The sequence below is a fragment of the Motacilla alba genome, chromosome 8 (assembly GCF_015832195.1).
Source record: "Motacilla alba alba isolate MOTALB_02 chromosome 8, Motacilla_alba_V1.0_pri, whole genome shotgun sequence".
NCBI lineage: Eukaryota > Metazoa > Chordata > Aves > Passeriformes > Motacillidae > Motacilla > Motacilla alba.
Genome location: NC_052023.1, coordinates 2,232,483 through 2,251,887, shown reverse-complemented (window position 1 = coordinate 2,251,887; position 19,405 = coordinate 2,232,483). Strand labels below are relative to the sequence as shown.

The following is a 19,405-nucleotide window of genomic DNA, read 5'->3' as shown; positions in this document are numbered from 1 at the left end:
GTGCATGTGCCTTTTATATTAATATTAGATCCTCTAACAGTGAATATAATCCTACATCTAAACCAATATTGTAAGGGGTGAATACTCTGTTTATTTGCAATAAAGGCAGATTTTATTGTTGTGTTGTAAACCAAATGTTACCTGGTCTAAGTGCTGCTCAGGCGCAGAGGCACAAGTGTTGCTGATCCAAATAATAAGCATCATGTTTGTTCATTAAAGCACCTTTTACTTTTATGAGCAAGAAGTGACTAATGGATAGAATTCAGGCAGAACTAGACCAGGCCTGTGTCAGGGCTGGAGAGTGCATTTGCATGTGTTAATTATTATTCAAAAAAGGCAAAATGTTCCTTTGTTTTCAAGGAAAGAAACCCCAGACCTTATTTGTCTAAATCAGTAATCTCTGCACTGCTGCATCCTGCTAATATTTGGCATAATGTGGCTTTTTACTAACAGGTATGTGAGGATGTTAGGCTTGATCTTCATATTTTTCATTAATAGCCCAGAAGAGGGAGTAAACAACGTATTTATGGAATTTAGATGTCAGAATGAGGAGAATTGTGGATGTCAGAGCTAGGAGATAGAAGATTGCTGGTGAGTGGAGCACAAGGAGATGCAGCTGTAGCAAAGATCAGGCACAGCCTCAGGGTGGTTCCTTTGGGTGGCAGTGGACAGGAAATCAGACACCAAGTTGTGCTTGGTGCTTGAATTTTCCTTCTTCCACAAATCCACCACCTGAATTCAGGCACCTTCAGAAAATCCCCCATGCACAGAGCCACCTCAGCCTGTTGTGTCTGCAGAAAGGAGCTGCTCTTCCAAAGGCCTTTGGTTCAGAATGGAATGGAAATGCTCACATGGAATTACAAGAGCTGTAGCACAGAAATGTTAAAAAGGAAAATGTGGTTCTGCCATTGCAACAGCAAACTGCCCTAGAAGGATGGAACCGTTCCTCTTCTCTGTCTTTTTTCCAGCTGGATAAAAATGTAGTGGCTGAAACATCTTTGAACTTATTAAATAGTGAAAGTTTTTCCCTTTTTAACGGAGAGAAAGAAAAGTTGCAGTGCTAGAACAGCACCTGGGCTGAGGTCCTTTAATTTGTAGCAAATCCTTTAGTTCATCACAGTGGAGTTTTCTTTAAGCCTTTCTACAAATAATTGTTAAAAATTCATGGCTATTTTCATCATGGTTTTTGTCCAAGGTTTAACCACAGAGAAGCCCACAGAATGCCCTGGTGCACTTTGTACAGGGGTGACACAAGTTAAATTACCAGGTTACTAGAAATTAATGGTTTTGGGTAACTACAGGGGACTTTAATTGGAAACTATGTTAATTGTGTAGTAATTCTCTCTACCTCGTCCGCATTAGCTGCTGAAAACCAGGCAATTAATTTGTGTCATCAGTGTTGCTGCTGCTGCCTTCAAACACAAACCTGAGGAGCATCAGTTACTCGCACAGCCAGCAGTGGCCCAGGTTCTGAGAGACTTCCACAAACCTCCCCCTCCTGCCCTGCCTGACAGCCCAAACAGGAGCCCCGCAGCCTCGCAGCTTTGTCCCCTCACAGCCTTTCCTCTCCCTCCTTTCTGCCATTTCTTTTCTCCTTACAAGGAACCTTTCTCTCTGTGTTTACAGTACCTGACATTAGCTTGGCACAAGCTCATGCTCTCAGTGGAGACTCTGCCTTCTCTTTCCAGCAGGGATATTTGCCTTGTTTTCCAGACCTTGGCTCTCCCTGGCAGTGACCAGAGCCCAGCACAGCCCAGAGCTCTGCTGGAGGTGCTGGCTCTGCCCTCAGCGCTGTAGGGTGAGGGATTTCTCTCCTCCATGGGAAACCACCCAGCCACCACCTCCCTTTCCTCTGCAGCCTCTCCCACCTCCAGCCAACCTTTAAAAACACCCTCCAGGCACTCAGGGTAGACAGCAGCTGATTTCTGAGAAGTTTCCAGAAGCCCAGGGCACTGCTCTGACTCTTGGGAAGGGTCAGACTGGAAGGGTTTGCCCCGTGTTGACTCCTGAAATGGGAGTTTCTAGAGTGGTCCTTTAGGAGAGGGAATTGTTTACTGATGGTGGTAGACAGCTGATCTCAGAGGGAAACAGAGCCTGGAGAATTGCAGCCCAGCTTCCAGAAGGCCTGGAATGGGAATATACTCAAAGCAGCACTAAGGTTGTTTCATAGAATGCCAGAATCCCAGGCTGGTCTGCGTTGGGAGGGACCTTTAAGCCCATCCAATGCCACCCCTGCCATGGACACCTTCCACTGTCCCAGGCTGCTCCAAGCCCCATCCAGGGGCTTTGTGATGCCTCTCTTTAAAGATTTCTTTTCCTTCTCACCAGTCCCCCACGCTTCAGCAGAGCTGGAAGACTGGGCCCAACCTGATTTGTTACTGTCTTTTGTGGGGGTTTTTTTTCTCTTTTTTTGGCTTTTTCACCCCTCCAAACCCAGAAGCTTTGTCAGTGTGAAGCAGTTGAGCAGTTCAGTTGTGCCCAGTGGAGGCAGGGCAGGGATCTCCTGTTCCCTGCTGATTCCAGTAGGAAAATGGACTTGCCCCAGAGACCTGATTTATTTCCAGCCTTATTGACAATCTCTTAAAGGGGATGATGGAGTGAAAAGCAGCCATCAGTGAGTTATGAAAGGTCAATAATGCCACAAAGGAACACAAACAGCAGGTTTGAAATCCAGCCCTCCCCACATTTCTGTTTCCACAGCCATTTCATCCAAGGTCATTGGGCTTTTCCAGGCAGGCCAGAGCAGCAGGAGCCTCCGAGAGGAGGCCAGGTTACTTCATGGCCCTTTCCCACCTTGGAGCTGATTATTATGGGATGCATTCCCCAGCCCCGCATGGGAGGCTGTGCAGCACAGGCAGGAACAGCATCCAGCAGCATTTCAGCTCCTTACACAGCCCCTAAACCCGGAGCCTCCGGCAGAATATTCCAGCAGCACGGGGACAGCCTCCCACCAGCTTGGTTAGGCCATGCCAGCATCACATAAAAGGATTTTTAAATGCTGCTAAGTTGTTTGCATTGACAAAAAGGTGCAAAGAGGAATTTGAGGGTGTCAGGATCCAGCCCTGGGCGCTCATGGTTTGACCCTGAGGTTTGGTGTCTTCACAAGATGCTTCTGCTGCCTAATTGGATGAACTGAGCTCCATAAACAGTTCCCTTCCCTGTTTGTAAGCAGTCCACGGGCAGCTGTAATTGTCTGAATCCACAGTGTGAATAGTAAAAAGAGCTTTACTTAATGACTGCAGCAGCCCTGCTCGAGTGAGAGCTCTCTGGTATTTATTCACACCAGAATTCACGAGGCTTTTGTTTGCCATGAACACTCCTGCAAATAAAAACTTGCTCACTCTAATGTTTATGAATAAATGTGCTCGTAAATGCCATCAAAGCAAATCAGCAGGGTTTTATTTATGCAAGGAGATGCACAAATAAATGTTTGCTGTTTTCACCCAGCTCTGGTGGGTGTTTAGGCGTGTGTGAAAGGCAAGGCTTTGTGAGCTCTGCTCAGCACTCACACGTTATTCCTGCTCCCCATCTCCTCCCTTCCGACACTCTGATCCTGCCTGTGAATCCCTGTGCCCCAAGGGAAGGTTGGTAAAGTCAATGTTTTGGGCATTATCCACATCCAGCAGCTTGCTGGGTCAGTGGACAAGGTCATGGAAGGGACTGGGATCACTTTTGGCTGCCCAGGACTGGGAGGACAGGAGGGAAAGGGGTTTGTGATCACAGCTTTGTGATGTTTGCATAGCACACAGCAGATACCCAAACCTGCTTTTTTTGGGCATGTGCTGGCTCCTGGAGCAAGGTGGGGGTTCTGTCTTACACAGAAGTGTGGGAGGTTATTGCCATCCTGTTTCAATCAGTGCCCTAATTAAATATAGGAGAGGATTTTCTTTCTAAAATGTAAATGTCAAGCCTTGTTAAGGAAAATTAAAATGCACTGAAATGAATGTGGTAGGAGCTGTGGAGGTGCTTAAGTAGAGTATCTGTATTTATTAGAAAGGGAACTAAAAAGGAAGTATTTTTGGAGCTCAATCCTTAAACTGGGCCATAAGGATTTTATGCAAATTTCCCTTCCAAATCTGCAGTTAGGGACTGGTTCCAGGGGTGAATTCTGTGTCCCAGCCTCTAAAAGCTATGAAGGAATATCATCTGAGACTCACCTCTTTCCAGGATTTATCTGTGCATATCCCTCCTCTTACCAGGATCACTTGGGATTCTGTGCTGGCCACACTTCCTGTGAGTCGGACTTGAAAATTCATGTAATTCCCTCCATTCCCTGTTACCTTGAGTCCAGCAGAGCACAACAGCACCCAATTTAAGGCTTCATTCAGCAATGGGATCATCCCCATTTAAAAGGACCCTCTTGAAAGCATTTTTCTACTCCAGCCCCCAGTGAGCCTGGACTGGGAGCGTCAGTCAGAACCTGCAACACTCAAACCCAAAGTCCTGGATGGGGATTAGGAAAATCAGAAAACTGAATTGTTTCAAAGGCTCACAGAGCACAGCTTCAGCTGATCTCAGAGAGGCTGTGATGTCAGCCTGACCAAGGTCAAAACCTGAGGTGTGTTCACATCTGGAGCAGGTGAGATGTGTCTCTGTCTGGAAGCGAGGACACACAAAACACATTTGTCCAACACAACAAGCTGATGCCTTTGCAAATACACGGAGTTTTTTGGCCTTCCCGGCCCAACCATTGGTTTGTTGTTTCCATGCTAATACAAATTCTTGTATTAAAAGGAGCATGGCCTTGGGTTCCTCCATCCGTATGGGAAAAAGTTACTTGTCTGATGGTAAACAAAGAACAGAAGAATTGATTCACTGTCCTCACTCTTAAAAAGATGGTATGAAGCCATAGTGAAGCAATTTTAATTGTGGCTGTGTAACACTTGCCATCAGTAAGATCACTTGTGTTCTGTTTTTAGGGACCGGGGTGCTCTGGAGCGCACGGGGCATTAGAAATGCAAAACATGACCGCATGTTCTCAGGGCTGGGGCAGGGCCACATGAAAGAGCACTTGTGCTGGGATGCTCAGCTCTGAGGCTATTCTCTGTTCAGCATGTATTTACAGAGATGTATGAATATTTGATTAATGAGTCATGGTCTCTGGAGAAATTTAATAACTGTACTGCTGTACAAAGGCAGCTCCTTCACTGTTAACACAGCTGCCAATAGTGTCACTGACACTGGAGCCCTTTCTGCATCTAATATGTGCTGGGGAGTAAATTCCTTCCCTACAAGGGAATCCATGGCACACATCATTCTCTTATCTGGTTTGAACTGTTGCAGGCTCAATTTACAGACCCCGATTTGTAAAGATTTTTCCAATGGGAACAAGCAGTGACACGTGAGCCAGAAAGCAGCAGTTTCAGCGGGCCCTGAGTTACTCGGAGGGTCAGTTCAAAAGGAGAGCTGCTTTAAAAATTCCGTTCATAAAGTGCAGAAGGAACAATGGGTGAAAATATTCATGGAGAGCAGAGTGCTCCAGCAAATTCTGACTGCCTCAAAAGCTGTGTTCTGTGGGATTGCAGGGGTTGTTCAGGGGTGCACGACTCACAGCATGGGGCAGAGGTTTTCTCCCCCCATGACACCAGACCAGAAGTGTTCTTCATTTTTGCCGAGCAGTTTCCCAAGGATAATTCGCTGCTAATTTCATAATTTTCCCATTTTTATTCCTAATACCTATGAAGAGATCCATTTTCACTTAGGAAGTTAGGTGTATATTTTAGTGGTGTTACTCCAGCTCAACTGCTTTAAATAATAGGGGGGAAAATGTCAAAAAAAGATAAATTTAGTGCAGAGGCTTTCACTAGGAGCTTTAACTGCAGGTTAGAATTATACATGCTATGCAGAATTTCCTGCAACACTTCTCCTCTGGGCCACAATGCATTACAGCAGACGTATAATGAAGCTGCTATAAAATCCGTGGTAATTAAGGGGGATTTGACAGTAATTGCAACAGTGAATCAACTTAATTATTACCTGCTTCAAAGAGAGCTAACCTGATGTTATAATCTAACCTTTCCTACTTCTAAAATGAGAGATTAACCAAGTATATGTAGCATTTAAGAATTAAATCTGTTGAGATAGAATGATATTAATACACTTCTCCTATACGTTTTCTGTACATGTGGGTACAAAGCAGCCAAAGGAGCAGCATCAGAGGCTGACAAGCTGCAGGCAGGCTGAGTGTGTGCATTCATAAAATAAACAGAGGTGAGCCAGCTCCTCTGCTGTCTGCTGAAGGCACAGGGACTGCAGGCAGAGCAGTGCTGGAAAATGCTACAGCACACACCAGCCCACTCCCTGAACAGCCTCGTGCAGGAGTGCATTGTCTTTCCATGCTGAATTTTAAGGAAATGATCCTGAAATAACCCAGTGCAACATTGGTCTCGTCAATTCTGGCCTGAGCAATGCAGCTCTTTCAGCCCATAAATCCAAGCATCACTTTTGCTTTGCTTTCAGAGCTTCTGAGATGTGTTACCTGAGAGCAGGGGGTGGCTGGGGCTGATCCAAACCCTTCTCCAAACTCTTCCCCAGGCTGTGCCTGGCTGGCGCCTGCAGCTCCGTGTCTGCAGCAGCTCTAGAAGGGGAGAGGTGCAATAATAGAGCTTTAGAAATACCAGAGAAGTGAGAATTAGCAGCATCAGCATCACCAAAACATGCCACAACTTCCACAAGAGGTTCATCTGGAAAACTGATAAAATTCACTCCAGCTCTGCTCTGAGGAGGGGTTTGATCAGCCAAGTGAGGCACTGACTCGTGCAAGACCTTAAAATAAACCTGCCAATGTTTGCTTCTTGTTTTGATGTGAAACAATGAATTAGAAAGACTTCTTTGGTTTTTACATGTCCTGGCTCATAACATGCTGCAATTAATACCCAATTTTTCTCACCCTAGGCCTCAGCTTTCAGGCAGTTACCAAACTGACTTGGACACACAGGTTAAAGATGTCACCTGCCATGGGTGTGGAATTTGAAACTGCACTAAGCCCAAGCCATCTCATCTTTAGGACATATTTTTACAAGATTCCAGCAGCTTAATCTGCCTTAAATAAAATCTGGAAGTCCACCGGGCTTTCAATAGTGTTGTACACCAAAAATGGTACAAAAAGCTTGGTGGTAATTTAAAAAATCTCATTCTAATGCTGACCATGTGACTGCAAATTGAGAATAAATGTCCAGCTTGCAGGGGAAGTCAGGCTGGGGTTTCTCTTTATGTACAAGCAATGCAATCTCTCCACCAGGAATCTCACCTGCAGACTGTGGAAGATTCCAGGAGCCTGGGAGTTCATCCCACTCTGTGCCCAAAGTGCACCACACCTGTGTTTCCTATCAAGGCTTTTATTTATGATGCCCCTTCCTGCAGGCAGAGATCCTTTACATCTCTCAGTGAAGACACTTAAGGCTCCAAGAAGCCAGGGAAAACCCCCCTGGGAATGAACACAGCCATGCTCCAGCCCCCTGCAAGGTGGCTGTGAGGAAACCATGATCCCTCCTACAGTTCCACACTGGGAAAAGCCTGGGATTCCTGAGAGCTCTCCACAAGCAGCACCTCCCTGGAGCTCTGCAGCTCTCCCAACACTCGTTCCATCCCAGGGAATGGCCTGGATGGGTCCTTTTGTGCTCTGCTACCTTAGGAATGTGCCTGCAGAGGGACAGGCTGCAGTGAGGTGCTCATCCCTGCTCCTGGACTGCTGGAGCACAGCTTAGGGGATTCCAGGTGCCTGGTCCTGGTGGCAGCAGTGCCTCTCTGCTCCTTGGGAGGGGAGGAAACGGCAGACTTTAAATAACAAATTTTCACCGGTGCCATTTGCTATTTTTACAATGCATTTTAGAATAAATGAGAGATTAACACAGAGAAAAGTACTTAAGGTGCATGCTCAGTAACTATTTTTTCATAACGTTTTAATGGATTCAGGGTTGAGCTCCACTAAAATCTGGATTTATTAGAAACGCTCCATGCATTTCAGTAGAGTTTTTCTCATGAATCTAGATATTTTACATTATTTCAATACAGCTGACCCTCTGTTTCATTAGAAATGCTCCAATATAACCCATGGAGCATTTCTAATGATTCTGGTTTTACAGCAAATCCAAGGGTCAGCTGTACTGAAAACAATAGTGCTAACCTCTTGGTTTATTAGAAAAATGCTTTCTGTCTCAATGGAGCATTTCTAATAAATCAGATAAATAGGGATCTCCCACAAAAATGCTCTGCTGGTGAAACAGACAAATGGGTTTGTTGTTATTGAGATTTTTTTAAGAAACAAAGATTATTTAATAGACTTTTTTTGTTGCTCACTGCAGTGTGATGCCCTTCTATCCAGAGTTTGAGTCCTCCCCATGAAAAGTTAAGTAAATATTCCTCACAATTCCCTCAGAAACAAGCACTGCCTCAAACTCAAGCGTTTTTCACCTCAGCCATGAATTGTTTACAGCAAGGCCAACTTCCAGGATGGATTGTCAGCGCCAGGCTGGGATTCAGGGGTTTGGTGCTGTGCCACAGGGTGTGCTGGGTCCTTTCTCACCGCTGCAGAGAGGGTGAGTGTTAAACAGCTCAGCACGGGAACCACCACTGACCCACAAGACACGGAACTGCAGCAGGGGACAGATGTTGTTAGGCCTTTAAGCTCCCTGTCTTTCCAAAGTTGCTCTGACTCCACGTGCCAGGTCAGGCACAAGTCCCAGTTTGTGGGATGCAGCTGTGGAGTCTCCTCCCCAGCCCTGGGACCATCCCCTGCTGCGTGTGCTGTACTCAGCTGAGGGGTTGAGGAACCTGTGCAGCTGGGGAGGTGGCACTGGCAGGAGCTGCAGTGACAGCCTGGATGTGAAGCCTTCTCCAGCAGGGTTCCTTCTCAGCAAGAGAAGATCCTGTGTCGTGGAGCCCTCAGGAACAGGAATCCTGGGCATGTTCTGAGGGACTCGTGCTGATCCAGTCCAGGAAGAGTAAATGCCAACGCTGTGAAATGCAAAAAAAAAAGGAGAGAAAGCCTTGGTTAGTTGAGACAAAGCTTTCTGTTCAAGAGGAAAGGCCAATGAGATAATTTCAGTGACTCAAGATTTGGTTAGAACGTTCTGTATTTTTGGAGTATTTTGTGCTGTCCATATATTCCCCTGTGGTTCAAATGCCCCCCAGTTCCCACAAGTGCATTCCCTGCTCTGTCTGTGTGAATCCTAATCCTCAGCTGCAGGCCAGTGAGTCTCAGCTGGAACAGGATTCCCATCCTCTTCCCCACACTCCCAACAACTTCAGGGAATCTGCTGACCACTTTCTGTGAAAACCTGGAAATAAAACATGCTGCAGTGCTGACAAACCCACAAACCCAGAGACTCCTCTTTAAAAATTATTGGTGTGTCTGAGTGGGCTCTTATTTTTTTCAGATGATTTTGCCCAGTAGTGAAAACAGAGAAGTACTCAAAGGAGTCAAGCAAAAGGATTTTTACCTGTGAGTGCTGCTTGTCTGCCCCTGTGCCTGGAGTACAGGACTGTGGGGAGATGCTGAACCTGCCTGCTCAGGGCGCTGGGAGCCTTTGCTGAGGCCCAGGAGTGTGTGAGCACCCCTGATTCCCCCAGAATCAGGTCTGATTTCTGATTCCCCCAGAATCAGGTCACATTTCTGATTTCTGATTCCCCCAGAATCAGGTCTGATTTCTGATTCCCCCAGAATCAGGTCGCATTTCTGCATTTCTGCATTTCTGCATTTCTGATTTCTGATTCCCCCAGAATCAGGTCTGATTTCTGATTTCTGATTCCTCCAGAATCAGGTCACTTTTCTGATTTCTGATTCTCCCAGAGTCAGGTTTCTCCTTGCACAAGTTGATCCTGCAGGACTCACCTCCTCTAAATGCTAGCAAGTCCCTTAGCCCAGAGCTGCAGGTCAGGGCAGGAGCTGCTTGCCCAGGGGGATTTTAGCAGCCCCACAATGGGGTTTGAAGGCTGTTCCTGCCCCAGAGGCCCCAGCAGCAGCAGCAGCACCAGGCAAACCCCCCTGGCTCTCAGAGGAGCCTCAGCAGTTCATCATGTCAAGCCTGGCTGCTGAGTGCTGTGTCTGGGGCCTCTGGCTGTCAGAGGCAGGATTTCATCTCAGCCTCCCTAAGGCCATATAGAAAGCCTAAAATGTTCATTTATGTTTCTTATTGTCTGGCCAAATCTGTGTGTGCTTTAAAAATATCGGGAAGTTTAAAGGCTGATCCCTGATTATCACATGAAATGTACTCAGTGTTTTAGAAGCATTTAAATACATTTTTTTTTGTTACAAGCAGCAATGCTTTTGTCAACTGTTACTTCTCCTGCATAAAGTGTTTGCATATGAAGTGTTACTTCCCGAGACCAATCTCTCCCATTCTACATTTGCAAAGCAGCTCCATTAAGGATAAATATCACTGTAGTGGTCTCATTCAGAGACATCTGTAAACACTTTCCATGTAGTGCATGAGTATTTATTATATTTGTATATAATTTGTACCTCGGCTGATCAGAATCTCCGTGTTTGTGCACAGAGCAGTATTCCTGGAATAATCATGTGTTTATACCATGTGTAGATTTATGTGCTTTCTACATTCAATGTACCTGCCTAGCCATAATTTGATCTGCTGTTCAGAATTTATTTCAGCTTTCCACATGAGCTCTTTCAAACAATGCTAATTGTTTCAGAACCAAAATCATTGACGATAACTCTTTTAGGAATTGTCACGTTGTCTATAAATATTTAGCGACCGAATTGTATTTGCCAACGTATCCCTGGATTACAGATGAAAAGGGAGCATCTGCCGAAATTAAAAGTGGCCACATTTTCACTTGTAGCTTAATTAAACGCCAAAATTTATCTACATTAACAACAAAGTGGTGAAATTTATTGATCAATTCGCATGATATAAGTTGACAAATGGCCCGAGCAATTTCCATAATTTTCTACACGTGTTAAAATTTGTAATGAAAAAGGAATCCTCCATTAGCGGCGCTGGGAAATGAGAGGGGGCCGCTGATGGAGCGGTGCCCCGGGGCAGCGAGTGCGAGCTCCGTGCCCTGTCCAGCCGAGCCGCGTACAGATGGGCCTTTGACAGTCCTACAGCTGTTCTCCTAATTGTCCATTAAGTGTTCTATTGATTCTCTGATTCAAAGTACATGTCTTTCAGGCCGAGCTTTCGTGTGAAGTGGCAGACACATTCCTGCCGGAATGACAGAGCTGCTTGAAACCTAAAAATGTGGGCTGCCACTTTCAATCGAGGAGCCCGCTTTCAAAGGAGAAGCCTCGCTTAAAGGAGCTTTGTGCGAGCGCCTCGGGTTTGAGTTTCTAAACTTTTCGCGTCAATCAATTAAAGCAGGGCCGCACGGAAAGCTGGAATTCCTCGTTAAGCTCCCGGCTGCTAAAGAGCTGCCCGAGGATGCCCGGCCGCCGCGACGAGGATTGGATCTTGTTTAGCTGGATGCAGATTCTGCTCTCAGACCCCTCTGACACGTGTAATGATATTCTCATTTGACTTGCAAGTTCACTTTTAGCATTTTTTTAAAGCAAGATCATCTGCAATTCCAGCTCGTGCCAGTCAGGAGCCCGTTTAAAATCATCTTCCTGTAATCTGAAGGGTGAAAGATAAGATGCGTATCTGTTGCAGGGACCATAAATCTTCAAAGAAACAAATAGCCACAGATAAAACTGTAGAAGTTATTTAGTTCTCTTCCGAAAGAGGTTTATTAATCGAAAATTTCCAGTCCATTGTGTCACGATTTGGTTATGGCACTGTATCTCATTTCGTGCAATTGTGTATCAAGCAAAGAGCAGAGAGCCTCGCCGCTGAAACTTGATCAGTTGTATTCAGATGTATCACCAGAGCCAGGGAAAAAAAGGAAATATAAAAAAAAATAGCCAGCTGAACAGAGATCTGGACTGGGAGAACTTTTGTTTTTTATATTTCCTCTTATTTTACTGTGATGTTTATGACGTGGGTTTAACACTAAATTGAAACTGAATTTTAAATTCTTGTTTGTTGTTTTTAAAGTGTAATTTCTGGTAGGCAGGACAGAAACAAAGTGTTTATGGACTCAGTATTCGGGGACCATCCTCGGGGGCTGTGCACAAAATGAGCTTTCCCCGTGTGCCACCAGCACTATTTGCCTTTGTATTCTTCTTTTTAAAAATCCCCATCATTAAAAAGTGACATGAAACTGTTTTTGATAGTGCTTAAAATAAGGAGGATTATTTCTCATCGAGAAGATTTTTATCCTCTATAGGTAATGAAAAACCACTGTGCTGTGAATGTTTAATACCTGCTTCTTCTTTGATCACCCCTCCTTGCCCACATTGGTGTTTGCAGCCAGGTCCCCCTGGTTTGTGTCTGAAAACCTTCACCAGCCCCTCTTGGTGGGGATTCTGAACCCAATTCACCAGCGTGGGGCTAAGAGAGGACTTGCACCCATCAATCAAATTAGTTACAGCCTTTTAATTTAAACAGGATTGCTGATTTGAGCAGAATTAGATTTTTTTTTTTTTTTAACCTGAACCTATTTGTCTTTGGGAATCAAATTTACAAGCAAAGGCAATGTTTAAGCTGAGAAGTGCAAACTCAGATGGGGATTCCAAGAACATGAACGAAATTTCCTCTCATACATCAAAGGCAAACAAAGGAAAGAAAGTGAGAAAAGAAAGGAAATAAAAGGAAAAAAAATAAAAAGAAATGGTATGTAAGAGGAGGCATTTGACATTTTATAGCCAGAGTTTCTTTCTCTATTCCATAAAAAAGAATATATGTCAAATTAAAGAAATAGTGGTGGAAGCTGTAGAAAATGGTACCAGGCACTTCTCATTTTAGGAGGAAGTTTGGGGTTTGAGGATGGGACAAACCCACCAAGGGGACAGCAACCATCCTTTTGTTTTCACCATCCAGAGAGGAAACTGAAGAGTCTCTGTGATATAATAAACCAGATCTTGATACCTGCAAAACATTCTGCAAATCTCCTTCATCCCAGCACTTTCAATTACACCATCAGCCAGTTTTTTAAAAAGATTTTTAGAAGCTTTCGACTGTGGACTTTTGTCTTGTTGAATGAACTTCAGCTACACTAAATTTTAAGTAAATTTGTGATGACTGAGCAATATACATTGGCTGAGCTAGAATCCAATAACCCACAGGACAAATTAATTTTCAACAAAAAGGGCAGAAACCTCAAGTGCCATGAGTATATGGAATCTCAGTCTATCTCTCTGGAGCCATTTTTGCAAATCACTACAGCTATTCATAATCTAAATCAGTCTCCTTTAGCAGCAGAAAGATCTTTTTTCATGACAAAACAGAAGATGACATTCATTAGTGCCTAACTTGCATAAGCTACCTTAAATTTATTGGTGCTCTTATACTTATCTGGGTAAGAATTCCTTTGTCTACAGCTGTAGCAAAATTCCGGACGTACTACTTAAAAATATAAATTGTCACTTTTATCAGAACTTTTGGCAGTTTACTTTATTTTAGAAGTAAAACTGGTGGTTAAGGTTTTAAGACTTCCAATGGGCGTTGTTTCAATCATGGTTAACATGCACCCAGGATAGCAGTGCTCGGGGAAGGGAGGAGCACTTGTGCAGGAGTCTGGAGAGCTGGGGCTGCCTGCAGCACCAGGTGCTAACTTTTCCCCGGCTTTGAGCAGAACTTACGGCACTGCTGAAGAATCCTGGCAGCTCCGTGTGGATTCGGGGTGGAAAAGCCAAACCCTCAGCTGGGGGAGTGGGGTTTTCTGGGCAGCGTCTCCTTCCTCTCCTGTGATAGGAGAGTTCCATTTCCTACATGGAAGGTGGCAGAATTCCAGACTGGTTTGGGTTGGGACCTTCCTCTAGCCCAGCTTGCTCCAAACCCTGTCCGGCACGGCCTTGATGTTCTACCAGGCCAAAGCAATCCTCCTGCAGATATCCCACATCCCCCAGGAACTGCAGAGCCTGGTTATGGTAAAAATGCACATTCCAGCCAGTATATAGGAAATAAAATATAAATGGATTTGCTTTAATGTGATGCAAGTGAATACTGGTCTTCATCCACCTGTTTTATAAACTCCATTTCCTGTCTCGGGTACAGACTGTTAATTCTTAAATGCCTTTAGCTTGATGTCTCCTGCTTGGGATACAACTGCAGGAAGCATTGTGACCTAAAGATTGACATACATGTCATTTGTGCAACTGTGCTTTATTTCTTTGTGCAGGAAAAAAAAGTGGAACAAGCATCTGCGGCAGCTTTTGTTACAGCCTGGATAAAGCTAAATGATCACAGAGTCGCTCTTGCCTCAAAACACACGAGCATGATTCCAATTATAATTTCTTTTATAGGGTGAGAGTGGACAGGGCTGTTGGAATGACAAATGAGAGAGATAAAATAATGAGGATGGTGCTGGCTCTGCCTGCTCTCTGTTTTGGGGTGGGATGGCTTCTCGTGGTGGGTCCCACATTGTTAACAGAAAGGGGAATCTGCAGCAGGAATTTAGGCTCAGGGAGGTGAAGAGGTGATGAATTTAGAGCAGGTATTTAGGCTCAGGGAGGTGAAGAGGTGATGAACTTAGAGCAGGTATTAAGGGAAGGTGAAGAGATGATGAACTTAGAGCAGGTATTTAGGCTCAGGGAGGTGAAGAGGTGATGAACTTAGAGCAGGTATTTAGGCTCAGGGAGGTGAACAGGTGATTTCTGCTACAACTGTTGTTAGAAAGCTTTAAAGAGTACATGTTGATCTGCTGAGTTTTTCAAAATGTTTTCTAGATTCTGTTTCTCTTTCTCAATTTTCACCCTGCAAAGTCACCACTGAGCTGTTCCCAGCCCGCGGCAACAGAAGAAGCAGCTCCCACAGTGCTGCAGAAGCTGCTCTGGTTCTTATTTCTACCAAGGAGTTTTGGTCCTAGCAAAGGGACAGGTAAATGAGGCTGATACTACAGAAAACACACCAGAATTATCATTATCTGCATGTATTCAGATGCTGAGGAAATCAGGCTGAAAGAATAAAAAAAAAATTACCTATCAAAGCCTCCTCCCAGGAATACAAGATCTCCTGCATTCATTCCTCAAGCACAGCTCTTGTCTCAGCTGGAGTGAGAGCGATCAGACCCAGGGCTGGAGAATGCAACCGAGCCCTTGTGATGTAGCTGGGAAAAATCTTTTGGATGGCTTTGCACATTTTCCCCCCAAAATCTGAATAAAAGTTCAGGTGAGCTCCTATTGTGGGGCATCTGTCTTTGGAGGAAAGGCAGCAGTGTAATTCTTGTTTTATGGCTGTTCCCTCCTGTGCCTGCCTGGATGACCTTGGCCAGTCATTTCCTTGCCATAAAGTGGCAATTGGGCTGTTTACTCCCTTCCCACCGGTGCTCGGGAGCTTAATTAATACCTGCTTTGAGATCCTCAGAAGGTGCTAAAGTGTTGCTACATACCAAAAACAATCTTTGTAGCTCTAAACATAGAAGAGGAAAGGGACTCTAAAGGATCTGCGGGTTTGGGAGGTGCTGTAGGAAGCAGGGAATGAGTGCCTGATATCCTGCCCCGTGTCCTGAGGGCACAGTGCCCCTTCCCTACTGCTCATCTCTGAGAGCGCTCCCAGCCAAGCTCCAAACTCCACCGATTCCTGTCCTGCAGGCTGGTTTGGTTAGGAAACAGGGGAGCAACCCTTGGAACATCACTTTATGGGCAGGAACGTGACTTGCCTCAGGAGAGCTGGACATGGAACAGAAATCCTGGTGCTCCCCTGCACCTGGGATGAGGAATCTGCAGCTTTTTCTCCACCCATTGATTGATGAATCGTGGATGGATGAGCACCACTGGTGCCTCAGCACAGCCTGGCCATGCTCAGTGATTCCCTCACTGAAGGATGGGGGGGACACTCAGGGGCAGCCAAGAGAAGCTGCCAGGCAGCCCCTGACATCCAGGAGAGATTGCAGAGCACAGGAATTGTGAGAAGAGCAAAATCAAGTCCTCAGCCTCCAGGCGTTGCCAGGGATCTCAAAGCAGCCTTCAAAGGAAGTTATTGCAGTGGGGTGAGCAGATCAAATCAGGCTGTAAATGTTTGCTTATTATTGTCAGGCTTCAAATTGCAACCTCTGCAATTTGTGCTTCCTTTGGAAGCTGGTGGAGAGCAGGACAAAATGGCTCAATCACAAAGTTCCCATGGCTGGGTGTCCTTAAAGGGGAGCCAAACCTCATTGCAGCCCTGCCTGGTTCTGCAGAAACCTCTGCTGTAATTTGGCAACTTCTCAGGGTGCTCCTGAGGGGAGAGCATGAAATAAGGAGGGAATTCCTCCCATCAGGCAGGGTCTGCAGCTCAGGCTGAGGGTACTGCAATGAAGCTGGGCTTTGTTTGAGCCTCGGCTGGAGCGAAACAGCCCCTTCCAGCTGCTGCCATATCCCAGCCCCGAGTGGCAGCAGTGGGTGCAGGTGGGATGAGATGTTCCACACAAAAATTCAGCAACTCCGAGGAATGGTGAGGTTCTTGGAATGTGAAATCAGCGATTCAAACTGATCTCTTCTAAGTTTATGAAAGTCACATTCTAAAAAAAGAAAAGAAAAAAAAAGCTCTAAGACTGGAGAGGACACTCTGCAAAGTGTGGAATGTCAAGCACGTACCTAGAAGCATGGCTCAGGATCATTGTCACTCTCCTGAGGGGACAGGAAGGAGCTGCCACTACAAGTCCTGTGAGCACTCAGCACTGTAGCCTCAAGCAGCCAAGATATCCAGTGAAATTCCTGATAGGAAAACTCAAGGCTGAAGAGCTGAGAGAGCAGCAGACAAGGAGCATGGAATAGTTGGAAAGCACCTGCTGCCAATGGATGCCCAAAACTCCTGGATTTTAGCCACCACATGTGCTTGCCATCCCATTGTTAGAGCCTTCAGACACCCCGCACTGCCCACCCACTCTCTTCTTCTACAAGGTTTAGGGAAGTGACTCAAACATTAGTTAAAAATTTAATAAAAGCATTAATAAAAAAATTAAAAATTCATCATAGCATTAATAAAAGAAAGTTGTATCATCTCCTACATTTATGTGAACCTACAACAGAGCTCAAGTGTTTCCCAAACATGAAATGCTCCAAATACTGGAGGAAAAGCAGGATTTGCCTCAGGAGGGTGTCTGGTAAACAGACACAGTTCTTGGAGTGCTGTTGGGTTCTATCCTCTCTTTCCCTACCAAGGGTTTCTCTCTTTCTCTCTGCTCCAGATGCTCAATTTCTCTCCCAGTTTTTCCAAAGATTTTTCAAAGCCTTTGGCATCAAGGGGGTGAGCATTAGGAATGAATTCAGAGCCAATAAACCAGCTCACATCCCAAAATCAATCCCTGAAAATTCAGTGCCTGGGATCCTCCATGCTGCATCTCACAGAATCACCCATGAGCAACTGTTCCGGCCTTGGCAGAACGCTGCCATCTTAAAATAAAAATAAAAATAAAAATAAAAATAAAAATAAAAATAAAACCAATATAATAACAAATTTCCACTGGCTTCTATTCCTAAGTAGCATGAAGAGGAAAATACAAAGCGTGCAGTAAACATTAAAAAGAAGAAATATCAGAGAGCACTCAGATACACACACAAAGATTTTATCAAGAATTATTCTGTGTGACTCAGCCTCTCTTGCCTTTGCCTATATATATATATATATATATATATATATATATTATTTTTTACTCTGCCACATCAGAGCACCCAGACCTTGCCACAAGGCACCAAACAAATAGAGAGGTGAGCTTTTGCAAAAGGGGGAATAATTTGAATAATCCCTGTGCCTGTGCACTTCACAAGTGGCGAATGAGAGCTCTGATTAAACATGATACAAAAAGAGCTTGCAAGTAGCACTGTTTACTAACATTTCAATTTCTATGCCTCATTTATTAGACTTAGAATAAAAAGGTTAGAGGGGTGTTTGGGATTGTCTTTAACCTTGATGATATTTCCACTGAAGCAGCATAATGGCTCTTAATTGCTTAAGTGAAGAGAACATGTTGACATGTCCTTCTTTGTGCTTAAAGCCCTGCGCCTGAACCATTATGCTAATTCAAGCATTATATACACCAAAGTATTTATGGGACTGACACAAGTGATGTTGCAGGTAAAGGGCTGTGAAATGGTCTGTAAACAGAGAGAATTGATTCCGGGCCCAGAGCAGTGCTGTTAAAGTCACAGCCATTGAGCTGCCAGCCCCACGGTTTCTCTGCAGATTGTCACCCCGGGTCAGGCAGCAGCGCTGCTGCCATCAGAGATCAGCTGGGTGGCTTCATAACATGGCAACCAACCACAGGAACCCAAATTAACCTGGAAGCGAGATGGACTTGACTGTAGCTTCTTTTTTTTTTTTTTTTTTTTTTTTTCCCCTTCCTTTTTGAGCACAGAATCCTCAGCTGTTTGTTAAAATATTTAGGTGCTTTAAAAAAAAAGAAAGAGGATAGAAGGATATCAGCAGTGTGACTTGTTCCTGCATTTTTCCTGCTCTTCCTTTGAAGGGATCACAAAGAATATGGACATTGTGTGAATCTCTGTTCAGAAATAAAATAATCCCAATAGGGGTTTCATTTGCTTGTCCAACATGGGAAATGTGTGGACTATCAGGATTTTCCTGCTTGGGTCTAAGGCTAAGGGTGATATTTTACATTAGACTTAAATAATTTATTATCTTGCTTGGCTTTTTACTAATAACCCACAGTTTTTGGCACTGAACAGAATTTTAAATGTCCAATTTCCTTTAAACCCTGCATCTAATTTATTGTTTGCATTGCACTAATTTTAGGCAGCTAAATGAGATTGAGCAGCCCTGCCTTTATTTCTGCTTATTTTTATTTTTGGCTCTAGAGCACTTGGGCTGACACTTTTCTCTTTAGTTTTAAAATGATGCAGAGCAATGTCTTACTCTCTGTATCTTTTTTATACACTTGGAGCAGACATTGCACTGATTTTAATTTTTTGAAATGCCATGAGAATGGTGTCATTCATCCTAGACTTCATATATGAAATGTGAACCTCAGAGGGAAGTCCTATATTCACAGTAGTGTGTAAAGCATTCTCATACTTTGGTGATTATTTAAAGGGCAAAATAAATTAAATAACTGCAAAATAACAGCTTGGATAGCAACTCTTTCTACAACAAGAGAAATAGAAATGTTTACCTTGAATTCACTCGAGTGTCCTTTGAAGCTGATCCTCCAATGAAAAAGAAATTTGAGATTCAACAGACCTGAATATAGATAAAAATCTAGAAAAATATGGAGTTGTGGTGCCTATTTCTTGCTAGCAGAAGAGCTGTGTGTTTTCCAGCAAAGCACACCTTGGCCATGTATCCAGCATTTGCTCTATTTTCCACCGTGGGACATTCTTGATTTAATGTCATTTTAGGGATTGCTGCAATGCTAAAAAAATTACACTGCAACAACATTACCTGACCACGACACTCCTAAAGATTTTGGAGTT

The 19,405-nt window shown here is 44.4% G+C and overlaps 1 long non-coding RNA gene across 1 annotated transcript in view; it reads right to left on the bottom strand.

The window, feature by feature from the left end:
- Positions 1 to 8,794: 8,794 nt before the first annotated feature.
- The window catches only part of LOC119704248, a 16,943-nt gene continuing 6,332 nt past the window's right edge, over positions 8,795 to 19,405 (bottom strand). Inside the window, exon 3 of the long non-coding RNA XR_005257886.1 lies at positions 8,795 to 8,955. This is a non-coding gene — a long non-coding RNA (uncharacterized LOC119704248). The remainder of the gene's footprint in view (positions 8,956 to 19,405) is intronic.